The 22,117-nt window shown below is 38.0% G+C and overlaps 1 pseudogene; it reads left to right on the plus strand.

The window, feature by feature from the left end:
• The first annotated feature begins 1,503 nt into the window (after positions 1-1,503).
• LOC116647171 lies at positions 1,504-3,645 on the plus strand (annotated as a pseudogene).
• The last annotated feature ends 18,472 nt before the right edge of the window (positions 3,646-22,117 follow it).

Genomic DNA, 22,117 nt, shown 5'->3' on the forward strand with positions numbered 1-22,117 from the left:
ATTACTGGGCAACAGCTTCCTGAGAAACTAAAAGAAGAGGTACAAATGTCAATAACTGACAATGACTTTTTGTGTTTACTTTCCTACATAGCATGTGTGCATTTTGGCTGGGGCTTTCAGAGCCTTAATTAAAAGTAATGATGACTGCAAAATTCTGAATTCCAAGTACTATGAGACATCAAATGGGGAGAGATTTTTAAACATGGGTGTCTTTCCTGGCATTCTTAAAATCACACCATGTAGACATTGCCTTATTTATCTACATATGAAACTGGCCCAGGTCAGCAGCAATCTTCTTGAAACAATCAAGAAGCTAAGATGTTCAGAGGAAAATCTTAAGAGTTTATCTTTCTTAACACTGTGAAATAGTACTGATTACTGTAGATATTTTTATGATTTTCTTCCTTGAACCACAAAATAAGAATTCAAAAGATGCTTCTTTCTGTTGGACATTACCTTTGGCCAACTATATTTGATATTCCTCTTTATTTAAATTAAAATTGTTGAGTTATGCAGCTATTAATGGCTAAGTTTAAAATTTATTTCTTCCTCTCAAAATCTCCCGGTGATTACTCATTAATTCAAAGCATTTATGAAACATTTCCTGGTATGTGCTGAAAACTATGTGAAATCTAGATGCAAAGAGATGACTCATAGTTGCTGGTCTTGAGGAGTTCACAGTATAATGAGGGACACTCTCAGGTAATAAACATAATGAAATAGAGAGTGGTAACATATCTGGTAGGAGGTACCTAAGGCATTGTTATGGGAGCTCAGAGAAAGTAAGCTGAGCTCCTGGAAGTTGGCTTTACCAAAAATGGGAAATGCAGAGTGCTGTGAAAGGGCAAGAGATTAGAGGCAGTAAGGTATGACAGAAAAAGGACACCTGCTTTTGAGATGAGATAGAACTATATTATGCAACCTCTTCAAGTTCTTAGTCTACCTGTGTCCATACAATGGTGATAATAAGTCCTGCATAGCATTTTTTATTGAGGATTGTAAATTATTATAAAAGGGGTTACTAATTTAGAATTTTCATGTCTTTCAAAACATGCCTTGGAGGCAAGTCCTGGATTTTTGGTAATCTTCCAAGGAGTTACTGTGGCCCATTTTCTGCTATCATTTTCTCATGATTATAAATATACTGGAGAACTGGCAGTCTTACACTTTTAGTCTGAGGAGATAGGAGGGAAGGAATGATAGGAAAAGAAATGAATAAAAAATACTTGAGGTTGATAGAAGAAGTAGTATTAACTTGTCCTTCCATAAGAATAAAGCATGTCCAGATTCAGTAACTGTTTTGTTTTTCTATTTTTTATTTTTTAATTAAAAATGTTTATTGGTTATTGACTTCAATAGACTTACATTAAAGGAGAAAAAACATTTTTTCAAATGTGTTAATAAGAAAAAGACCCAGAAAAATGAACAATGCTGAGCAGAATATTCGGTGTTTTGAACATAAATAAAACTCATAAATTTTATATGGATTCTGAGATATTAATACTCCTCCAACAGTGGATTTGGCATTGAACAGGAATATAAACATATGAACAAGTCTAATCCAATATATTTCAAAGCAAGCAGATCCTTGAGAGCAGAAACTCTTTCATAACTCCCCTTGCTATTCATGGAGGAGAGATTATAAGAATGTCCTGGACATTCCTAAACCATTGATAAAAGAAAACATATAGATGCTTAACACATAAAATATAGTAACCACATAATAATTAAAAACAATATTCAGTAATGCCCACTGAAATGAACAAATAGCAAAATATAGCCTAAGAATGTAAAACAAATATATCCCACACTCCTACAAACAAAGACATTTCTTTTTTGGTTCTGTTGGTTGTTTTTACAAAATGTATGTGTGTATGTATTCTTACAGAAAACCTGACAAATATAGAAAAGCCCAAAGAAAATAAAAATCACCTGTCACACCATCAACACGAATGTCACTCCTTTGGTGAGAGCAGAAAAACTCATAGAATCAGAGAAGATCCAGGAAGGTCTTTCCAGCCTCAGGATCTGCTGATGCCAATTCACCAACCACTTCAAAATTCACAGGCCACACCTCTTTCTAGGTTCTCAAATATCTCTACTGTTGCCTGATTCTTGGCACCACTGCATTTATCACCAGGCCAGTAGTGATCAGTAAACAAGGATACAAGAAGGCTACGACTGTAATCTAAAACTTTTTGTTCCTCCAACATTACAGCTAGATAGGATCTTGGAAGTTCATGTAGTCCTACCCACCATGCCTGTCCTTGTTTGTTCAGGAGGAAATAGGCATGGAGAGGTTAAGTGATTTGCCCAGGTGTCACAGCTGAGCAAAATTGAAACCCAATCTTCCAATTGCCTGGCCAAGGCTCTGTCCAAGTGAATACATGGTGAATGAATCTCTCCAAGTGATGGGGCTACAGTTAATATGTGGTTAAACTATTAATGAGCCTGAAAGGCAGACCACAGTGGATCTGTATGACCAGACAAAAGCATCTAGGCAAACTTTTGGCTTGTAACAGGTAATTGCATGGGCTCTCGAGAGACAAGTTACACATAGATCATGTAGTCAAATGAAGGCGTGTGCCCTGGGCCAACTAATCATAGGGGCAATGTGTGAGCCCCACATTCCATGAAGATGTGAGCTTAGAGAACTATGAGGAGTTTGAGGGGTCTCAAGGACAAAACAAGTTGGGAGGTGTGCAGGACCTAGAAGAATATCTTAGAATGAAGCTGAGTCTTACCAAGGTAGTTAATGGCTGTTGCCTAGGAAAAATAAAAAACCTGGGCAAAACAGGGGACCACACCATGGACATTCCAACCTGCCTTCTGTACACAAAGACCAGCTCTGCCCCACACCTGACCCATCAGACACTGCATAGTCTCCATGAAGTTCCTGCCATGGCTCACCTTATACTGTCCTCATTGGCAGAACACCATGAAGCCTTGGCACAATATAAGGAAGGAATTGGAAAGTTTATAGGCATGCTAGAATCGCTCTTGTACTGTTCCCTGTATGATCCCATCAGCCCCTGCCCAACTGGTTATGTAAAAAACAAGTCTGTGTCTGTGTGGGGTATTGGGGGATAAGTGGAGATGGCTGCTTCCAAGTTCATGGCAATTCAGCAGGCCCTTCAGCCAGACTGATTCCAGTGACTCTTGGAGAGGCACTGTGCAAGCAACTTCCACTAAAAGAGCCAGAAAGCCTGTTGATCAATTGCTTCTATTCCTGGGTAATCATCTACAGCTACAGGAAGAATCAGAGGTCCTTCAGAAAAGTACCAACATTGGAGTGATTGGAGATGGAGAGGTGATGGAGGAGGGGCTGAGGTCAGCACGGGAGATTGCCAAGCAGCCCATAGGTGGCTTCCTTCTGGATGGCTTTCAAGGGAATCCAGCAACCCTGGAAACTAGACTGTACTTGCTGTCATCAGTCACTACAGAGCTGCCAGAGGACAAATCAAGGCTCATTTTTGGAGTCAGACAGCCAGATGAGGTGCTCGAGTGTATTGAAAGGGGAGTGGACTTATTTGAGAGTTTTTTCCCCTTATCAAGTGACAGAGCGGGGATGTGCCCTGACTTTCAGCTTTCAGTAACTGTTTTAAATCTCTTTAAAAGTTTAAAATTTTTATGTTAGAGATTTGAGAGACAACCCTTATTCATTGAAGACTCCATTCTTTATGTGTATAACATTTGTAATAACTCCACCTTCATTTAAGAATGATGTGAAAAAAAGAATGATGTAAAAGTACTCTTAATGGCTATATATTTCTGTATGATAATGTTATAAATTAGAAAGTTATTTCTTTTAGCAGCAACATATGGAGACATATAAAGTTATAGATGGATATAGATAAAATTTGCTAATAGAAGACACTAGCAAAATTGCTACATTTACATTAAGGATGGAGACAGTTCTTAGAGGGAAATTATCAGAAATACTAAGAACCTTGTGCCATGGCAAAGACTCAAGACACTGAGAATCTGGGCAGGCTATCTCTGGGAGCAAATAGGAAGGTAAGGGCCTTCCCCTGGACAGAGAGTCTGACAGTTGGGAAATATTGTAGATTCTGATTATGTATATATCTAATTGAATGGATAAAAGTTTCTAGTAAACCACTTAGATAGAATAATTTTAAGGATTGCTTTTGCATTGGAGTTCTATCTGACTACATATCAAGACAGTTGGTTGGAACTTTTCTGTCCTGTGTAGATGACACCTTTATCTTCAACAGTAAGTGAGCCAGTGGAGAGTTGATAAAATAACCATAGATTTCTCCCTTCATATCTGTCTGTGATTTTCTGGGTTTGGTAGGTAGGAAAGAGGGAGGGACAATAAAGTACTTGCTGAGCCCAGTTACAAACTTCCACTTTTATAGTTATTACTGTTACTAGCTTTAGAGTGATACTGTCTGCCATAGACTTCAGCTAAGAAACTGGTTTTGTGTTTGAAATTTAACTGCAGTGCAGTACTAAATTAAGTTGTGTATGTGTGTTCTGTTGGTGATGGTAGTATTAGTGGTCAAAGGAAGGGAACAACAAAAGGAGGAACCAGCAAGGAGTTGCACTTGCCACTACAATGTGCACTAGGCTCTGATAAGACAATTTAAATAATGTTCTGTGAACACAATGAAGACTGCACCTACCACTGACCTGCAGAGCAAATGAGGAAGAAGTCTATGGTGTCTCCATTAACTTTTGGGCATTGTTAGTAAAACAAAATGTGGCTGAATTTGTAACTCTAAACTCACTGATAATATAGAGACTTACCAAATGCCAAAGATGACAAAACAACAACTAGAACCCCAAAATCTTTTGCACAACATATATATATATATATATATATATATATATATATATATATACACACAACATATATATATATACACACACCTACCCCTGACACTAGAATAAAAACTCAAATTTACCCTACTGAAAGTGTAGTGGGAGAGCTGCCTTTGAGGAAATATTTGTGGTCCTATTTCCTTAGAGCCACTGCAAAGTTTCTGATAACATAGCTCTCAATATAGTTAAGGGCAATGATTTTACATTAGAACTGTAGGGTTGAAAAGGTCTTAAGGTTCATTACTCCAGTCCCACTCAGATTGAGCTCTCAGATCATCCTCTAAACAATCAAGAAAATCCTTTTCCTTTCAAAGAAGGTAACATTTTAGTTTTTAACTTAGTATGCTATTCTTACAGCATCTAAATGCTGTGATTTTTATAACATGTTAAAATACCTCATCATAGATAGTGTGATATTATGTATATGTTACCCAGGTTATACTTTAATTTGGGGGGGCAATTGATTTTCAAATTAAAAATCTACAATGATCAGATTAGGGCAGGGGCTAATCCACACTCCATGGGTTGTCAAGTAGCTTCTCTCAGAAAGGGTAGACTCCAGAGCCAGATTTTTCAAGTGCTTCTGTTATTCTATTTCTGTCAACACCTGAGGCTTTTGCTAGTTATCATACAGAATGTCAGAAATAGTCCTCTATTAGTGAAATTCATTGTTTGTTAATTACCATGATGGATTATTAGAAATGGGCTCTTGCTAGAGAAATGAAAGGTATTCAAGATACAGATATAAATATTGGCTAAAATATTTTAGCATTTTTCTTCAGATCTGATGAGTGTTTTAGAATCCAGTGAGGCATTCCTGTCAAGTGGCTCCCCATTTGAGCCACTGTTCTAGGTTCTAGAGAATATCTTGTTGCCTATGTCGACTATAGACAAAAACTTATACCTCTGAAATAGTGAGTGTTGTATCTACCTTCAGTTTCCTTTCATGCAAGGTAGTGGTAAGAGCACCTAAAATGATAGAGAGCTAAGCCTTTACAGAGCTTACAGAACAGATTTATGATCAGTTTCTCCCTGCTTGCTAAGGAATGTTTAATTAATATATATGTGGCCAAATTTGATCTTATACTTGCTTCCATTATAACCTGGTAGTGAGGTTTGAAGAAAGTAAGTAAACCTCACTCACCTCAAACTTCTTTATGACAACCCTTACCTAAAGAAAAGAACCTAAGAGTTGTGCATGATCAAATTGGCTTAGATCAGTTTGCAACAAAAACTTTTTCTGTAGCTGAGTTGAGTAATAGCTCTGTAAAGCAAAAACTTCACAAAGAAAGGAGAGACGAGTCCCAGGTAGGTGTTTTACTTCTGATATCCCAGTCTCTTTTTTTGACATTTGTTGAGTTAATGCCTTTAGGGCTGGCCTGTCAGAGGAATATCAAAGCTCAGGTTCTTACAGGAAGTGAAAAAAAAATTCTGCCTTGCTGTGTAAGGATTAAATGGAGGTTTTTATTTTATTTTTGTTGTTGTTGTTTTAGTCCAGGAATGTGTTAAATATCACAGATTTTCTAGTGCTTTGTTCTTCTCTCTGATATAAAACAGGAAAAGAATATTCATGAAAAGAAAGAAAACTGTTATCTGCCTTTGGCTTCTAGGAGAAAAGTGTGTATGTGGAGGGAGAGGATGGAAGGAAGACTAAACAAAGAAAGACCTGAGGAGTGAGAATTATCTTCTTCATAGACCTACTGCAGGGCCATTACCTGGTTTGCAAAGTATAAAAGAATGGCTTATCAGAGAAGAAGCTCATACTCTGACTCTCTCTCTCTGGAGTTCATAGGGGTCAGATTGAAAAACAACTCCAATCAATAACAAGGGACTGCTAGATCAAGTTAATCTGGAATATACCCAGACCAAAGCTTCAGAAACAAACTTAAGAAAAGCAGGTGTCCAGGAATTTTAAGAAAAATCTTGTAGATCCTGAAAAAAACCAGTTAATTCAATAAAAAGTAAGAGGTAAAAAAAAAAAAAAAAAAAAAAGGAAAGAGGAATCCTCCAGGCTTGCTCATCTCTGTTTCTGAATAAAGACACACTCTCCCTTGCAAGTCCAAATCTGGACTCAAACCTCTCTATGAATATCGCCTGATTAGCATTGACTTATTGCTGCCTCTCTCCTTTATTCCCCACTACCACCATGTTCAATTCTTTGTATTTTAGACTCTTAAGCCCTTGTATTTGCATTTCCTTTCAGCTGTATTAGTTTGCATTTGTTAGTACGCAAGTATGAAAAGTTAAACTTTCCAAATATTGTCAATTTTTCTCCCCAAATAAACAGTGAACCACCACCTCTGAATACTATATTGTTTCTATTTTATTATGGAAGAATCTATAACAGTCTCTAATTTTACTGCTTTAGAATAGAATGGCAGGATATTAACTAAGATTATTTAGGTAGCCCAGGGTAGAAAATTTTACTCTGAGAGTAATTAAGAACAAAACTAGAGAAAAAGAAGAGGCAGTGACTTTGAATTGTAGCTCTCTAATCTCCAAGTGGCTTTTTTGTTTCCCTGCCCCATGTGGAAGTTAAAACAAACAAACAAACCAACAAATAAACAAAAAAGAGGAGAGTGGAAGAGAAGGAAGATAAAAAGAGAAAGGGAGAGGGGGAGGGACAGAGGGAGGGAGGGTGAGAAGGGTGGGTAGAACAAATTGGTGCTGGTTTGCTTGACACCAGTGAGAGTAGGAGACTCCTATGTGGAACATTTCTGCACAACTTTTGAAGGGATTGGTAGATAAGTAAGGACTAAGTATAACTCTCATGGAACAATCCCATTTTGGAACAGCTTGTTCAAAGGCATTATCTATGTGTAAACCCATGAAATATGTTATTGATACATGCACTATTTGTCCCAGTTGGGAATCTCCAACTTTAACGAGGATCCTATCCTCCCCATCTGCCCTTTAAGCCCTCCTAATCCATGTTCTGAGCAGCCTGGTTCTCCTGCCTTTACATATGCTGACTCTTATTTGACAATTCAAATAACTTTCCTCTGGGCACTATCTCCATCCACCCTTCATCTTATGCTTCAACTTCATAACACTGATAAATATAGTATCCCTTTCTCCCATATTAGTTGTTAATGGAGATAAACTTATGTCCTTATTTTAAGAATATCCCATTTTATAATTTTCATACATAATAATTCTCATCTATAAATAATATTTTCATAATACTTATAAATCAAAGGTGAGGTCAGTCCATGGTATCATCGGGTGGTGGATGAGGGAGCATCTTTCTGTCTCTCATTTTGTCGTTTTTTAAAAAGGATTTTATTTATTTATTTGAAAGAAAGGGAGAGTCCGAGGGCAAGCACAGGGGGAGGAGCAGAGGGAGATGATCAAGCAGACTCTGTGCTGAGCATGAAGCCTGACACAGGGCTCCATCTCATAACCCTTAGATCATGACCTGAGCTGAAATCAAGATTCAGATGCTTAACTGCTTAACTGACTGAGCCACCCAGGTGACCCTCATTTTATTCTTGATAACAAAGGTGCTTTGTGCCCCTGCCATAGTGTGAGCTGACTGATTATAGTAGAAAAAGAAGACTCCTATAGGTTCCCTACTAAGCTGATTTGAGTTCTGTTCCTCAACCATTGCTTCCAATGATGAAGAAAGGGAAATGGTAAGAGGCTCTATGTGCAATTCCTTGTCATATCATTGTGAGACTTAAACTGTTTGTTGATTATATTGTTAGGTCACAGGTGAGAATCTTGGTATGAACAAAATAGTTGTCTGAAAATAAACTTTATAGTCAAGCTATATTATTAGAAAGATATCTGAAATTATTAACATGATCCCTACAGAAGGAGAGAAGATGCCAAAATGAAAGAAAGTCCTATTTTCTACTTGCAAGGAATGCTGGTTACATGCAAAACAACGGAATATTTGAGGGCATAATTTATTGGAAATGTAAATATATCAACATTATAGTCAAAATGCTATTGATGCATACTTATTGCACATCTGTTTTATGCTTACTTTAACTGCATGTTGCTCCCTGGTACATTATTATTTTACTGTTTATACATAGATAACAGCCTGTGTTTGTAGCATATCAATCCATTTGCTTTTCATATTTTTGGAGTTGCATTGTGTCACAATATCTTATCAGATCAACAGTTAATATTTATTAACTTGGATCTTCACATTGCAACCATTTATACAGATTCTGCAGAAGGTTACTTTCTCTTTATATATGGGAAAATAAAAAGATTTTCTAAGAAAATGAATACAGTAACATAGAAAGTGATTATTTATACTGCTTAGTAAAGTGTTTCTTTGGAAATTTTTTGAAGTACTTATTTTCAATCAAAACTTTGTGTACCTCTCATAATGAATTTTTATCTGCACATTAAAGGGAGTTTCCTAGGAAATATCTATGCGATATTGCTATAGGCTCATCTATGTTATTGTGTTTATTTGAAATAATAGTGTTGCATTTCCCTCAAAATATTTTGTTAATACACATTGACCATTCAAGTTTATTTTACTGTAGTGAGCTACATTGTAAAGAATAATTGATCAGGAGTCAGATAGCCTGTATTCTAGTCATAGTTGTGACTATTAACAACTACATGACTTTAGGCAAGTCATGTAACATCACTAGTACTTTGTTTTCTATTTTGAAGGAATGAGGAAGTCCTCCTTTGACTCTAAAATGCAATGACTCTGTAAAAGTTACTTGACTTAATCAAGATTTGTGTGTATATAATATTTTATATATAGCAAATATATTAACATATTAAACAAAACCCTTCTCTGAGTACTTGTTCCACTGTTAAATGTCCATTAGCTGATTGGATTAGAGATGGACACCTGGCCCAAGGTATCCAATATTCTATCACTCTCTTTCTCCCTCTCCTTTCCCCTCCTCTCCCCTCCTCTCCTTTCCCTTCCCACATTTCATTTCCTTCATATATATATACATATATATACATATATATATATATATGTATATATATATAACTTGGACCTGAGGCAAGGGGACAAAAAAGCCACTTAGAGATTAGAGAGCTACAACTCAAAGTCACTGGCTCTTGTTTAATCTCAGTTTTGTTCCTAATTACTCTCAGAGTAAAATTATCTCTTTAGCCTACTTAAGTAATCTTAATTAATATTCTGATATTCTTTTTCAAAACAGTAAAATTTTGGTACCCAAGATAATGAGAACTTTCCCTTAGAATTTAGAATTGAAGCACTGAGAGAATAAAACAATTAAGCAAAGCATGCTTAAAGAAAAAGATCATATGAAATTTTGGCCAGAGTCAACTCCAGAACAAGTCTAATTACCATAGTGAGGCTGGAAATATGGAAAATTAGAGATCCATGAGTAAAAAGAGAAAATAAGTCTGTGAAGAAAAATAGGAGAATGAAGCATATGCACAGATAGAAATAGAGATGAGGGAACATATGAATCATGAGAGATAAGAAAAGTAGTTTCAGTTCCTGATCTTCCAGTTTCATTCCCACCTGGCCAAATAGTATTTTGGTTCAATCCTTGGATGTCCATAAGATTCCCTGTTATATCCATACAATAAACTATCTTGACTCATTCTACTCTTACAAGAAGATTATAAAATTACTCACCAATTAACTTTTATTTAATGTTATGTGTTAGTAATATACTAAATGCTATGGGAGAATCAAACTAAAAATGAAGTTTAAGACATGGTCCTTTTAAACAGAATCTTGGAGATGGTTTTGGAGATGAAAAAACACACTTAAAAAGAGTGAATGAGGGGGGAGGAGCAAGATGGCAGAGGAGTAGGAGACCTAAATTTTGTCTGGTCCCAGGAATTCAGCTATATAGGGATCAAACCATTTGAACTCAACAGGAGATTGAAGAAAAGAATAGCAGCAACTCTCTGAACAGAAAAGAGACCACTTTTTGGATGGTAGGACATATGGAGAAGTGAATCTGAGGCGATATTCAGGAAGATAGATGGTGGGGGGAGGGAGCCTCCATCAGCCGATACTGGCAAGTGATAGAGCAGCAGAGCACAAAATCGGAACTTTTAGAAGTCGGCTCTGCTGAGGGACGTTGCTCCAGTGGCTAAGTGGGGGGTGGAACCCTCACTGGGACAGTGTGGTCTCAGGATCCTCAGGGTCACAGAAAGACTGAGGGTGCCTGAGTGAGGCAGAGCTCCCAGGTATCAGAGCAGGGAAGCCGGCTGCAAAGACAGAGCCAGGAAGTGGGCTCTCAACTCAGGGTTGCCATAAACCATGATCCACAGCAGAGTCAGGCCACTGCTCTTCCAGCAGAGACCCAACAAGTGGCAGATCCAGGGAGACTCCCCTTCCTCCCCCTTGAGGAGCTGCACGGGAGTGCACCACAGGAATCTGCTGGGTTTGGAGACTCCACATGGGGTCATGTGCCAGAGATAGAAATGCTCAGTCACAGACCAGGTGGACACGGAGTGCAGCCAGAGACCAGGGAGATGGGAGTGATTGACTGCTTTAATCTGGGGGCTCACTGAGGAGTGGGGCCCTGAGTTCTCGGTTCCACCAGGGGAGAGATTGGAAGGCCACCATTTTCACTCTCATCCTCCAAAGCTGTACGGAAAGCTTGCAGGGAACAAAAGCTCCCAAGAGCAAACCTGAGCAGATTACTTAGTCCGGCAAGTGTGGGGCAATTCCTCCTCAGGCAAAGACATTTGAGAAACACTGCAACAGGCACCTCCCCCAGAAGATCAGCAAGAACAGCCAGCCAAGACCAAGTTTACCGCTCAATGAGAATGGCAGAACGCCAGCACTAAGAGAATACAGCACATAGAATTCATGGCTTTTTCCCCTTCTTTTTTTTTTTCCCTTTTTCAACCACGATCTTATCAATCCCTTTTTTCCTTTTTTTTCTTTTTCTTAAATTTTCTTATGTTATGTTAGTCACCATACAATACATCATTGGTTTTTGATGTGGTGATCCACGATCCATTGTTTTCGTATAACACCCAGTGCTCCATGCAGTACGTGCCCTCCTTAATACCCATCACCAGGCTAACCAATCCCCCCTCCCCCCTCCCCTCTAAAACCCTGTTTGTTTCTCAGAGTCCATACTCTCTCATGGTTCATCTCTCCCTCCAGTTCCCCCCCCATTTTCCCCTTCCTTCTCCTAATGGCCTCCATGCTATTCCTTATGTTCCACAAATAAGTGAAACCATATGATAATTGACTTTCTCTGCTTGACTTATTTCACTTAACATAATCTCCTCCAGTCCCATCCATGTTGATGTAAAAGTTGGGTATTCATCCTTTCTGATGACTGAGTAATATTCCATTGTATATATGTACCACATCTTCTTTATCCATTCATCTGTTGAAGGGCATCTCGGCTCTATCCACAGTTTGGCTATTGCAGACATTGCTGCTATGAATATTGGGGTGCATATAGTTCCTTAAAATTTAAAAATAGAGCTACCCTATGACCCAGAAATTGCACTACTGGGTATTTACCCCAAAGACACAGATGTAATGAAAAGAAGGGCCATATGCACCTCAATCCCTTTTTAAAAAATCTTTTTTAATTTTCATTTTTAGAGTCATATTCTATCCCTTCATAGTAGTTAACCTTATTTTTGGTATATATATATAAGTTGTTCTCTCTTTAAAATTGTGAGATACAGTTTATTCTAAAAGACCAAAATATACCCTAAATCTCTAGTGTATGGCTTTGTCCTAGTCTCCTGCCTGATCACATTCTCTCCCTTGTTTTTTTTTTAATTTCTCTTCTTTCTTTTTTCAACCAACTTCTTACCTTATCAATTCCTTTTATAAAATCTTTTATAATTTTCATCTTTACAGTCATATTCCATCCCTTCCTCGTATCTACCCTTATTTTTGTACATATATAAGCTTTTCTTTCTTTAAAATTTTGGGAGGCAGTTTCTTCTAACAGACCAAAATACACCCAAAATCTAGTATGTGGCACTGATCTATGCACCAGCCTGATCATATTTGATCATATTCTTTTTTATTTATCTTTTTCTTTTTCTTTTTTTCTTTTTCTTTTTTCTTTCTTTCCCTTTCTTTTCCCCCAGTTTCAGGATTCTTCTGATTTGTTTAGTGTATATTTTTCTGGGGTTGTTGTTACCCTGTTAGCATTTTGTTCTCTCATTCATCTATTCTCCTCTGGACAAAATGACAAGACAGAAAAAAATCACCTCAAAAAAAAGAATAAGAGGCAGAACTGACTGCCAGGGACCTAATCAATATGGACATTAGTAAGATGTCAGAACTAGAGTTCAGAATAATGGTTATAAAGATACTAGCTGGGCTTGAAAAAAAGCTTGGAAGATATTAGAGAAACCCTTTCTGGAGAAATAAAAGAACTAAAATCTAACCAAGTTGAAATCAAAAAGGCTATTAATGAGGTGCAATCAAAAATGGAGGTTCTGATTTCTAGGATAAATGAGGCAGAAGAGGGAATTAGTGATATAGAAGACCAACTGATGGAAAATAAAGAAGCTGAGAAAAAGAGAGATAAACAACTACTGGATCACGAGGGCAGAATTTGAGAGAAAAGCAATACCATAAGACTAAACAATATTAGAATAATTGCGATCCCAGAAGAAGAAAGAGAGAGAGGGGCAGAAGGTATATGGGAGCAAATTATAGCAGAGAACTTCCCTAACTTGGGGAAGGAAACAGGCATCAAAATCCAGGAGGCACAGAGAACCCCCCTCAAAATCAATAAAAATAGTTCAACACCCCAACATCTAATAGTAAAACGTAGGAGTCTCAGAGACAAAGAGAAAATCCTGAAAGCAGCTCAGGATAAGAGATCTATAACCTACAATGGTAGAAACATTAGACTGGCAACAGACCTATCCACAGAGACCTGGCAGGCCAGAAAGGACTGGCATGATATATTCAGAGCACTAAACGAGAAAAATATGCAGCCAAGAATACTATATCCAGCTAGGCTGTCATTGAAAATAGAAGGAGAGATAAAAAGCTTCCAGGACAAACAAAAACTAAAGGAATTTGCAAACACGAAACCAGCCCTACAAGAAATCTTGAAAGGGGTCCTCTAAGGAAAGAGAGAGCCTAAAAGCAACATAGACCAGAAAGGAACAGAGACAATATACAGTAACAGTCACCTTACAGGCAATACAATTGCACTAAATTCATATCTTTTAATAGTTACCCTGAATATAAGTGGGCTAAGTGCCCCAATAAAAAGACACAGGCTATCAGCTTGGATAAAAAAACAAGACCCATCGATATGCTGTCTGCAAGAGACTCATTTTAGACTCAAAGACACCTCCAGATTGAAAGTGAGGGGGTGGAAAACCATGTACCATGCTAATGGACACCAAAAGAAAGCTGGGGTGGCAATCCTTATATCACACAAATTAGATTTTAAACCAAAGACTATAATAGGAGATGAGGAAGGACACTATATCCTACTTAAAGGGTCTATCCAATAAGAAGATCTAACAATTGTAAATATTTATGCCCCTAACATGGGAGCAGCCAAGTATATAAGCCAATTAATAACAAAATCAAAGAAACATATCGACAACAATACAATAATAGTAGGGGCCTTTAACATCCACCTCACTGAAATGGATAGATCATCTAAGCAAAAGATCAAAAGGAAATAAATACTTTAAATGACACACTGGACCAGATGGACTTCACAGATATATTCAGAACATTCCATCCCAAAGCAACAGAATACACATTCTTCTCTAGTGTCCATGGAACATTCTCCAGAATAGATCACATCCTAGGTCACAAATCAGGTCTCAACTGGTACCAAAAGATTGGGATCATTCCCTGCATATTTTCAGACCACAATGCTTTGAAACTAGAACTCAATCACAAGAGGAAAGTCAGAAAGAACTCAAATACGTGGAGGCTAAAGAGCATCCTACTAAAGAATGAATGGGTCAACCAGGAAATTAAAGAAGAATTAAAAAAATTCACGGAAACAAATGAAAATGAAAACACAACTGTTCAAAATCTTTAGGATTCAGCAAAGGTGGTCCTAAGAGGAAAGTATATAGCAATACAAGCCTTTCTCAAGAAACAAGAAAGGTCTCAAATACACAACCTAACCCTACACCTAAAGAAGCTGGAGAAAGAACAATGAATAAAGCCTAAGCACAGCAGGAGAAGAGAAATAATAAAGATCAGAGCAAAAATCAATGGAATAGAAACCAAAAGAACAGTAGAAGATATCAACAACACTATGAGGTGGTTCTTTGAAAGAATGAATAAGATTGATAAACCCCTGGCCAGACTTATCAAAAAGAAAAGAGAAAAGACCCAAATAAATAAAATCATGAATGAAAGAGGAGAGATCACAACTAACACCAAAGAAATACAAACAATTATAAGAACATATTATGAGCAACTATATGGCAGCAAATTAGATAATCTATAAGAAATGGATGCATTGCTAGAGATGTATCAACTACCAAAACTGAGCCAGGAAGAAATAGAAAACCTGAACAGACCTATAACCGCTAAGGAATTTGAAGCAGTCATCAAAAATCTCCCAACAAACAAGAGCCCAGGGCCAGATGGCTTCCCAGGGGAATTTGACCAAACATTTAAAAAAGAATTAATACCTATTCTTCTGAAACTTTTCCAAAAAATAGAAATGGAAGGAAAACTTCCAAACTCGTTTTATAAAGCCACCATTACCTTGATCCCAAAACCAGACAAAGACCCCATCAAAAAGGAGAATTACAGACCAATATCACTGATGAACATGGATGCAAAAATTCTCACCAAAGTACTAGCCCATAGGATAGAACAGTACATTAAAAGGATTATTCTCCACGACCAAGTGGGATTTATCCCTGGGCTGCAAGTTTGGTTCAACATCCACAAATCAATCAGTATGATACAATACATTAATAAAAGAAAGAACAAGAACCATATGATCCTCTCAATAGATACAGAAAAAGCATTTGACCTCGTACAGCATCCTTTCTTGATCAAAACTCTTCAGAGTATAGGGATAGAGTGCACATACCTCAATATCATAAAAACCATCTGTGAAAAACCCACAGCGAATATCATTCTCAAATGGGAAAAAGTGAGAGTTTTTCCTACAAGGTCAGGAACATGGCAGGGATGTTCACTATCACCACTGCTATTAAACATAGTGCTAGAAGTCCTAGCCACAGCAATCAGACAACAAAAAGAAATAAAGGGCATCCAAATCGGCAAAGAAATCAAGCTCTCACTCTTTGCAGGTGATATGATACTTTATGTGGAAAACCCAAAAGACTCCACCCCAAAACTGCTAGAACTCATACAGGAATTCAGTAAAGTGGCAGGATTTAAAATCAATGCACAGAAATCAGTGGCATTCCTATACACCAACAACAAGACAGAAGAAAGAGAAAATAAGGAGCCGATCCCATTTACAATTGCACCCAAAACCATAAGATACCTAGGCATAAATCTAACCAAAGAGGCAAAGAATCTGTACTCAGAAAACTATAGAATACTCATGAAAGAAATTGACGAAGACACAAAGAAATGGAAAAACATTCCTTGCTCATGGATTGGAAGAAAAAATATTGTGAAGATGTCAGTGCTACCTAGAGCAATCTACACATTTAATGCAATCCGTATCAAAATACCATCCACTTTTTTCAAAGAAATGGAATAAATAATCCCAAAATTTGTATGGAACCAGAAAAGACTTCGAATAGCCAGAGGAATGTTGAAAAAGAAAAGTAAAGCTGGTGGCATCACAATTCCATACTTCAAGTTCTATTAGAAAGCTGTAATCGTTAAGAGAGTATGGTACTGGCACAAAAACAGACACATAGATCAATGGAACAGAATAGAGAGCCCAGAAATGGACCCTCAATTCTATGGTCAACTAATCTTTGACAAAGGAAAGAATGTCCAATGGAAAAAAGACAGTCTCTTCAACAAATGTTTCTGGGAAAATTGGACAGCCATATGCAGAAGAAGGAAACTGGACCATTTCCTTACACCACACACAAAAATAGACTCAAAATGGTTTAAAGACCTCAATGTGAGACAGGAGTCCATCAAAATCCTAAAGGAGAACACTGGCAGCAACCTCTTCGACCTCAGCCGCAGCAACTTCTTCCTAGAAACATCACCAAAAGCAAGGGAAACAAGGGCAAAAAAGAACTATTGGGACTTCATCAAGATAAAAAGCTTTTGCACAGCAAAAGAAACAGTCAACAAAACCAAAAGACAACCGACAGAATGGGAGAAGATATTTGCAAATGACATATCAGATAAAGGGCTAGTATCCAAAATCTATAAAGAACTTATCAAACTCAACACCCGAAGAACAAAGAATCCAATCAAGAAATGGGCAGAAGACATGAACAGACATTTTTCCAAAGAAGACATCCAAATGGCCAACAGACACATGAAAAAGTGCTCAACATCGCTCAGCATCAGGGAAATCCAAATCAAAACCTGAATGAGATACCACCTCCCACCAGTCAGAATGGCTAAATTTAACAAGTCAGGAAATGACAGATGTTGGCAGGGATGCAGAGAAAGGGGAACCCTCCTACACTGTTGGTGGGAATGCAAGCTGGAGCAGCCACTCAGGAAAACAGTATGGAGGTGCTTCAAAAAGTTGAACATAGAGCTACCATATGACCCAGCAATTGCACTACTGGGTATTTACCCCAAGATACAAATGTAGGGATCCTAAGGGGTTTGTGCACCCCGATGTTTATTGCAGCAATGTCCACAATAGCCAAACTGTGGAAAGAGCCAAGATGTCCATCAACAGATGAATGGATAAAGAAGAAGTGGTATGTATATACAATGGAATATTATGCAGCCATCAAAAGGAATGTGATCTTGCCATTTGCAACAACAGGGATGGAACTGGAGGGTATTATGCTGAGCAAAATAAGTCAATCAGGGAAAGGCATGTATCATATGATCTCACTGATATGAGGAATTCTTAATCTCAGGAAACAAACTGAAGGTTGCTGGAGTGGTGGGGGTGGAAGTCATGGGGTGGCTGGGTGATAGACATTGGGGACGCTATGTACTATGGTGAGCACTGTGAATTGTGTAAGACTGTTGAATAACATGCCTGTACCTCTGAAACGAATAATACATTATATGTTAAAAAAAAGAAGAAGATAGTAGGAAGGGAAAAATGAAGGGGGGGAAATTGGAGGGGGAGACTATTGACTCTGAGAAACAAACTGAGGGTTCTAGAGGAGGGTGGTGGGGGGATGGGTTAGCCTGGTGATGGGTGTTAAAGAGGGCACATATTGAATGGAGCACTGGGTGTTATACGCAAACAATGAATCATGGAACACTACATGAAAAACTAATTATGTATTGTGATTAACATAACATAATAAAATTTAAAAAAAGAGTGAATGATATTTGCCAATATTTTGTTTACATCTCTGAAAATATGTAAACAGATAAAGCTATAATAATACTAAACACATATTCAGCCATTATAACCTATATGTGCTTATAATTGTTATGCTGTGAATGATGATAATTTATACAAGCATGTGTACAGGATGATATATTGGTTGTAAATTGTTCTGGGGGTGGTGTTGCTGGAATATTTGCTGTCCTCTCTTTTCATGCATAATTTAGCTGCTAGAATCAGTGCTTAAGGGAAGAAAGCATATGTTCTTTCAATCCTAGCACTCCTACTTCATATAGAAGTCAAGAGGTTAAATTAATTTCTTTTCATGATCTAAGTGATATACATTATGAGTAGGGAAACCTGAATTGACCCTATATTGATATGAGAAATATTTTCAGATAGTGTCTTTTCTAAACTACTTTTGTAAATTATATATTGTTTGTTTTCTGTAGCCACTGAAGTTTCAACAGTTTGCTTAGTGGTCAGCTAATGATTGGATAGAGATTGCCCTAAAAGTCTGGAACCAGTGTCTCCCAGTCTTTGCTAACAGTATGTGTGTGTGTTGGGGCACACTTTTAACACTTAGGCAGGCAGTTTACAACTCTGCCTTAGCCTTCACTTCCTGATTGTGCAGAGTCTCAAAATCAGCCTGCAGTGAGAGCATAGGACCTTCTTCAGTTCTTCTTGGGAATGTGTACAGCCTTAAGCATGTGTGTAGCCTTCTTTGTGCCCAGAAATATGTCTGAGCTTTTAAAAACCCCTGTGTACATCTCATTCCCTAACTTATCTTTTTAAGCTTTTGGGTTAGGCTAGTATTTCCTCCATTTCTTATTTACTACCTTGGGCAGCAGAGATGTTCAGCAATTACCTCTGATGATAATTTTTTTTTAAAGATTTTATTTATTTATTTGAAAGAGGGAGAGAGAGAGCACAAGTAGGCAGACAGGCAGGCAGTGGGAGAGGGAGAAGCAGGCTCCCCACTGAGCACAGAGCCCGATGCAGGACTCGATCCCAGGACGCTGGGATCATGACCTGAGCCGAAGACAGACGCTTAACCGACTTAGACACCCAGGCGCCCCTACCTCTGATGATGTATTCCAACAAAATCTCCCAGGAAAAAAGGCTATTCACACTGGGTTTCAAATCAAGTCAAATAAAGGCAGAATTGTGAGTGGTGTCTTTTAGAGAACCTCCAAATCAAATGACAATTATCTGGGAATTTGTCTTTGAAGGAAAATCTAACCCATTCTATTCCCTCCAGTTGTTGCCAAGTTGCTGGTTTTCACCATGATTGTACCTGTTGTTTTCAAGGCTACCATGGGTTTCAGGAAAGGTTTATAAGAATAAGGCCATTTGGGGGCACCTGGTTGGCTCAATCACTTGAGCAGCTGACTCTTGATTTCAGCTCAGGTCATGATCTTGGGGTCATGGGATTGAGCCCCGCATCAGGCTCCATGCTCAGGGGAGTCTGCTTGATATTCTTTCCCTCTGCTTCCGCCCCCTGTTCACACACACTCTTTCTCTCTCTCTAAAGTAGATAAAAAGTCTTTTAAAAGAAATTTAAAAAAGAATCAGGTCATTTTATTATTTTTTAATTAGAGAGAGAGCGAGAGCATGCAGGCACATGAAGGGGAGAAGGGGCAGAGGGAGAGGAAGAGAGAGAATCTAAAACAGGCTCCATGTTCAGCTCAGAGCCCAAGGAAGGCTCGATCTCACAACCCTGAGAGCATGACCTGAGCCAAAATCAAGCGATAGATGCTTCCACATTAGTGAATTGCTGTATGTGTTCTAGTAATTTGGGGGTGGATTCTTCTGGGTTTTCACATAAAGTATTATGTAATCTGTGAAAAGAGAGAGTTTGACTTCTTCTTTGCCAATTTACATTTTATTTCTTTTTGTTGTCTGATTGCTGTTGCTAGGACTTCCAGTACTATGTTGAACAATAGTGGCGAGAGTGGGCATCCTTGACATGTTCTTTATCTTAAGGGAAAGGCTCTCAGCTTTTCTCCATTGAGGATGATATTTGCTGTGGGTTTTTCATAGATGGTTTTTATGAACTTGAGGAATATTCCCTTTGTCCCTATAGTCTGAAGAGTTTTAATTAGGAAAGGATGCTGTATTTTGTCAAATGCTTTTTCTGCATCAATTGAGAGGACTATATGGTTCTTCTCTCTCCTCTTATTAATGTGTTCTATTGCATTGATTGAATTGCGAATGTTGATCCACACTAGCATCCCGGGGATAAATCCCACTTGGTCGTGGTGGATGATCCTTTTAATGTATTGTTAGATTCTCTTAGCTAGGATTTTGTTGAGAATTTTGGAATCCATATTCATCAGGGATATCGGTCTGAAATTCTCCTTTTTGATGGGGTCTTTGCCTGGTTTGGGGATTAAGGTAATGATGGCCTCATAGAATGAGTCTGGAAGCTTTCCTTCTGTTTCTATTTTTTGAAACAGCTTCAGGAAAATAGGTATTATTTCTTCTTTGAATGTTTGGTAGAATGCCCCAGGGAATCCATCAGGCCCTGGACTCTTGTTTTTTTTGGAGGTTTTGGACCACTGCTTCAATCTCGTTACCGGTTATTAGCCTATTCAGGTTGTCAATTTCTTCCTGTTCCAGTCTTGGGAGTTTATAGGTTTCCAGGAAGGCATCCATTTCATCCAGGTTGCTCAGCTTATTGGCATATGGTTGTTGATAATAATTTCTAATAATTGTTTCTATTTCCTTGGTGTTAGTTGTGATCTCTCCCCTTTCATTCATAATTTTATTAATTTGGGCCTTTTCTCTTTTCTTTTGGATAAGTCTGGCCAGTGGTTTATTGATCTTATTAATTCTTTCAAAGAACTAGCTTCTAGTTTCATTGATCTGATCTACTGTGTTTCTGGCTCATGGATCAGAAGAATAAACATTGTTAAAATGTCTATGCTACCCAGAGCAATCTATTCCTTCAATGCCATCCTGATCAAAATTCCAATGACATTTTTCAAAGTGCTGGAACAAACAATCCTAAAATTTGTATGGAATCAGAGAAGACCCCGAATTGCCAAGGAAATGTTGAAAAAGAAAAACAAAGCTGGGGGCATCACGTTGCCTGATTTCAAGCTATATTACAAAGCTGTGATCACCAAGACAGCATGGTACTTTCACAGAAACAGACATATAGACCAATGGAACAGAATAGAGCAACCAGATATGGACCCTCAAGTGTATGGTCAAATAATCTTCAACAAAGCAGGAAAAAATATCCAATGGAAAAAAGACAGTCTCTTCAGTAAATGGTGCTGGGAAAACTGGATAGCCACATGCAGAAGAATGAAACTCGACCATTCTCTAACACCATACACAAAGATAAACTCAAAATGGATGAAAGACCTAAATGTGAGACAAGAATCCATCAAAATCCTAGAGGAGGACATAGGCAATAACCTCTTTGACATTGGCCACAGCAACTTCTTTCAAGATACATCTCCAAAGGCTAGGGAAACAAAAGCAAAAATGAACTTTTGGGACTTCATCAAGATAAAAAGCTTCTGCACAGCAAAGGATACAGTCAACAAAACAAAGAGGCAGCCCGCAGAATGGGAGAAGATATTTGCAAATGTCACTACAAATAAAGGGCTGGTATCCAAGATCTATCAAGAACTTCTCAAACTCAACACCCAAAAAGCAAATAATGAAGTCAAAAAATGGGCAGAAGACATGAACAGACATTTCTCCAAAGAAGACATACAAATGGCTAACAGACACATGAAAAAATGTGCATCATCATTAGCCATCAGGGAAATTCAAATCAAAACCACATTGAGATACCAACTTATACCAGTTTGAATGGCAAAAATTGACAAGGGAAGAGACAACAAATGTTGGAGAGGCTGTGGAGAAAGGGGAACCCTCTT

This window comes from Phoca vitulina, unplaced genomic scaffold (assembly GCF_004348235.1).
Source record: "Phoca vitulina isolate PV1807 unplaced genomic scaffold, GSC_HSeal_1.0 scaffold39, whole genome shotgun sequence".
NCBI lineage: Eukaryota > Metazoa > Chordata > Mammalia > Carnivora > Phocidae > Phoca > Phoca vitulina.